Consider the following 5,594-nt stretch of genomic DNA (forward strand, 5'->3'; position numbering starts at 1 on the left):
TGGTCTATTGCAGCACCGAGGAGCAGCTGGCCGACATAATGACAAAGCCTTTGAAGATGGCATCATTTCAAAGAATCAGAGAAGCTTTTGGGATGAGAGTTGTGAACTGAAACTCTTGATCGAGTTCAGTTCAAGGGAGGGATTGTTGTGTAAGTTCTTTTAGTTTTTCCAATAAAGACTTATTCTTTAGGCTAGAGCAGGTCAATTTCTGTTTTGCTATTTTCTTGCTATTAGTGGAGTTAGTGGAGCTAGTTGAGTCATGTCCTTTATTTTAGGATTTGCAGTTTTTTTTACAGTTTTTTATGTATTCCTTATAAAAGGCATTGGAACCTATGAATAAAGTGATCATTCTGGTGCATTTGCAATTCAATTGAAACACTTACAGTTTACACTCTTATCATTTACTATTTAACCTCCGAAAATCAAATCTCTCCGATTTAAATCAAATATCATATTTTTAATATATATGATGACTCAGTTTTATGTCACGTATAAAAAATTAATGTTTTTTCACTAAATTTAACTAAATAACCAACTAGACTAATAAAACCGTTTTTAAAAGACTAATATTTAATATTTATTAAATAAAGAATTAAAATAAAACTTGAAATTAAGTGTAAAAACTTCTTAAAAAATACTTTTATGTCCAATATTAGTAAATGTCTCAGTGAAATTCAACCGGTCCAATATTCTTCTATTTATGCGTTTACAATTTAAATGTAACTACAATATTTTCATAATCAAAACATTTGAAAAAAATTCATAATCAACTATAGTATTCTAAACATTTGAAAAACGTTTACCATTATTCTTATATATTGAATGACATCGACATTTTTTCTGATATTATATTTCTTTTTAATTAACTACTTGTGATATTATTATAATTTTTTCAACAGTGATGAGATCTCATTTACTGTGAGATTAGCTATTTGTTGTTCTACATTTAGTCTTAGTAGTGTACTTCTCTGAATTAGTGAAAAATGTACCTGTTATGTTAAAATGTTAAAGGTTTTGGAAGGTTTGACGAATTCTACTGGTTCTTGTATTTAATTCTCTGATGGTAGATGTTGATGCAACATGGAAAAGGATTTAAGGAAATTGACAGCTTTGATAGGTCACATCTGCAGCCTCACTAATGCAAAAATGTTACTCATTCCTCCGAGCCACAATGAACGGTTAATTTGGAATATAAAAAATTCATAAACTGAATAATTAATTTTAATTGTAATTAATTTCTTTTATGATTCTCAATACTACTTAATAACAATTACTTTAATAAAAATATCATTCTTTATTTTATTTTATTTTTTTTAATCTATATGAAATTATCAATTGAATCACTCATTATAGAATTACGAGAGTAAATATTATTAATAATATTTATGTTTAATTTAATATAATTTAATTTAATAGATATTGTTTTAGAATGCTTTTATATTTTCATAATGAACTAGTAAGACACTCGTGCGTACGTACGAGTCGAGTAAAATCAACAAAATATTAAATAAATATAAATTAAAATTTATATCATTGTGTTTAAGAAATCTAAATTAAAAAAAAGGTTTAAAATAATGATTGTTGTGTAAGGCTTACAAAGAATGCCAACACCGTAGTGGCTGCTGTCATACACCAAAATTTACCCTACCTTTCACAATGTTCACCTAGGTCACTAACCCTAATCATGTGCATATCTTCATGGTCAGACATATCACCTGCATAAGCATTGGTTCAATACAAGAGGAAAAGTATCTTGGATTCAAAGCGTTGTTCCTATACCTAGTGAAAACTAGGGTTTCCTAGTAGCTTGAGGTTGCCTAGTCAACCAAAACCCTAATTGGTGGTATCTCTTGATTCTTGTGTGTGTGTTTGGCATTAAAGATTCAAATATGGCTTCTTGGTGACACTACGCCAAAAACTGGAATAGACAGCGCACCTTAGAGGGCGCTTTATTACAAAAGCGCTCTCTAAAGTGAAGCGAAAAAATAAGGAGCAATAGACAGCGCACTTTAGAGGGCGCTTTTGTAATAAAGCGCCCTCTAAGGTGAAGCGAAAAAATAAGGACGAGATAGAAGGACAACAATACATGGCGCTTTTTAGAAAGCTCCCTCTAAGGTTACCCTTAGAGGGCGCTTTTAATAAAGCGCTGTTATAAGTCCATGTGCATTTCCAGCTTATAAAGCGCTTCTGGAAAGCCTTAGAGAGCGCTTCCAATAGCGCCCTCTTAGGCCCCCTTTAGAGGGCACTTTTTTTCCACAAGCGCCCTCTAAGGTCCCCTTTAGTAAACATTAAAATTATAACATACTGCGCGTTTTGTTATTTCACTCTCTGTTATTTTCGTTCTTTTTCACGTTAGGGTTCTAAGGCGTTCTCCTTCCACCTCTGTTAGATCTACGACGTTTCCTCCTTCTACCAATCAAAGGTACGTTTGTTTCGTTTTAGCTTTGCCCTATTTCTTGCACTATTGCTTTGTTTTAGCTTTGCCCCATTTCAGTTTTATGTTATTGTTGTCTATGCTACGTTTGTTTCGACCTGTAAAGTTTCAATATTCATAGTCATTTAAATAGTTTGGGTTTATTAGGCAATTGACGGTTGGTTTTTAGTGACCATGATAGCGCATGCAATGGGACTACATTACCCAGTAGTTAGGGTTATACGACCTATGAACATCTGATTTTGTGTCAACACCAGTATCATTAGAAACCTAGGTCCGAATGTGTTTGAATTCTTCATTAACAGCCAACCAGTACATAGCGTAGCTAGTAACTTAAGAAGTTTAGGTATGGATGTTATTTGATAGAGTAAATGGAGACATGAATGCCCTGCACAAAGTATCTTCTGAAATTGGTTTCTCTTCTGAAATTGTTTTTTGTTTATTCTAATTAGTAATGGATAATACATGGATGTCTTCCAATCGATTGTCGAGAGAGTACGAGAATGGGGTATCAGAATTCGTTAAGTTTGCCGTTGCGCACGCCGAAGACCCCAGTAGAATGATATGTCCTTGCTTGGGTTGTTGTTATGGGAAACGGGTTGACGCAGTTCAGTTGACATCGCATCTAATGAGGCATGGAATTGATCGAAGTTATACATGTTGGAATTTGCATGGTGAGAAAAGTAACGAGAATGTTGAACCAGGGGATAGTACGACCTATGCCTCAAACTATAGTGGCGCAGATACATACGATTGTGATCGAGTTGAAGAGATTGCAGAAGCACTTGAAGGAGATCTTAAGGATTGTCCCGAAATGTTTGAGAGGTTGGTAAGTGATGCAGAGAAACCTTTGTATGATGGTTGCACTAAATTCACAAGATTGTCTGCGGTATTAAAGTTGTACAACTTAAAGGCGGGCAATGGATGGTCGGATAAAAGTTTCACAGAGTTATTAGCCCTTTTGAAAGATATGCTTCCTGAGGATAATGTTCTTCCCAATCGAACATATGAGACCAAAAAGATGTTGTGCTCTATTGGCATGAGCTATGATAAGATACATGCATGTCCAAACGATTGCGTTTTGTTTCGAAATGAGTATGCATCGTTAAATGAGTGTCCTAAATGCGGTGTCTCGCGATATAAGAACAAGTTGTCTCCAGCAAAAGTCTTGTAGTATTTTCCTGTTATTCCGAGATTTAGACGCATGTTTCGTAGTGAAACCGATTCAAGACACTTGACCTGGCATGCAGATGAAAGAATTATAAATGGAAAGTATCGACATCCGGCAGATTCACCACAGTGATTGAAAATTGATAATGATTATCCTGAATTTGGAGAAGAATCAAGAAACCTTCGCTTGGCATTATCTACTGATGGAATGAACCCACACGGTATCCAGAGTATCTCACACAGTACATGGCCTGTGATTATTATGATTTATAACCTACCTCCATGGCTATGTATGAAGCGTAAGTACATGATGTTGTCTATGTTGATTTCTGGACCTAAACAACCAGGGAATGACATAGATGTGTACTTGAAGCCCTTAATCGAAGATTTAAAGATTTTGTGGGAGACCGGTGTGGAGGTTTATGATGGATATAGGAAAGAAAGTTTCAACTTGAAGGCGATGTTGTTTGGCACAATTAATGATTTTCCAGCATACGGAAATCTATCAGGGTATAGCATAAAAGGTCAATGTGCGTGTCCTATTTGTGAAGATAAAACAGATTGGAAGCACTTGGAGTTTGGTCAGAAGAATGTCTTTCTCGGTCATCGGAGATTCTTAAATTCAAATCATCACTACCGTGGATGGAGAAAGGCGTTCAATGGAGAGACAAAACAAGGCAGAGCTCCACCTATATTGACGGGTGATCAAATTTTTGAAAAGGTGAAAGATTTGGATACTCAGTTTGGCAAGCCTTTTGCCCACACACTTGTCAAAAGTGGGTGGAAGAAGAGGTCAGTTTTTTTTGAATTGCCGTATTGGAAGTCCTTGTATGTGAGACATTTTCTTGATGTTATGCATATTGAAAAAAATGTATTTGAAAGTGTTATTGGCACGTTACTCAATATACAAGGAAAGTCTAAGGATGGCCTTAAGGCAAGAAAGGACTTGATAGCGATGGGAATAAGAACTGAATTAGGACCCTTGAAGAAAGGAAAACGAACATATCTACCGCCTGCTGCTTATACTCTATCTAGAAAGGAGAAAAAACATTGTGTAAGTTTCTAAGTGAAGTTAAAGTTCCAGAAGGGTACTCTTCAGATATTAGAAGACTTGTGTCTATGAAAGACCTCAAGTTAAAGAGTTTAAAGACCCATGATTGCCATGTTATAATGGAACATTTTCTCCCAATAGGTATACGTTCTATTCTTCCAGAAAAAGTAAGAAGCTCTATAACTAAGTTGTGTTCTTTCTTCAAGTCAATTTGCAGTAAGGTGATCAATCCTGCGATCTTACCAATGTTGCAAAAAGAAATCGTTATTACTTTGTGTGAGCTTGAAATGTTTTTTCCTCCATCATTTTTTGACATAATGGTACATCTAGTTGTTCATCTTGTGAAAGAGACACAATTGTGTGGACCAGCTTATATGAGATGGATGTACCCTGTTGAACGTTATATGAAAATATTAAAAGGGTACGTGAAGAACCGAAGTCGACCAGAAGGTTGTATGGTTGAAAGATACATTGTTGAAGAAGCGATTGAGTTTTGTACTGAATATTTGTCTAATGTTCAGTCAATCGGACTCCCCAAGTCTCAGCTTGTCGAAAAGAAAGAAGGAAAAAATCTAATTGGAAATAAAATCGTGGCAGTATCAAGGGTCGAACGGGATCAAGTGCATTTGTATGTTCTGCACAATGAGAATGAGGTTGAGCCGTATGTTGAAATTCACAAGGATGTTCTCCGAGGTTTAAATCCCAATAGAAATGAAAATTGGATAGTACGAGAGCACAATCGATGTTTTATACCTTGGTTTAAGGATCATATTTATTCAAAGTATTATTCAGATCCCGCTTCAATAACAGAAAGGTTGAGATGCTTAGCATATGGTCCAAGTTTCCATGTTTTTTCTTATAGCGCATACGCGATTAATGGATACACATTTTATACCAAAGAACAAGATGATAAAAGTACTATGCAGAATAGTGGTGTCA

This window comes from Lathyrus oleraceus, chromosome 7 (assembly GCF_024323335.1).
Source record: "Lathyrus oleraceus cultivar Zhongwan6 chromosome 7, CAAS_Psat_ZW6_1.0, whole genome shotgun sequence".
Classification (NCBI taxonomy): domain Eukaryota; kingdom Viridiplantae; phylum Streptophyta; class Magnoliopsida; order Fabales; family Fabaceae; genus Lathyrus; species Lathyrus oleraceus.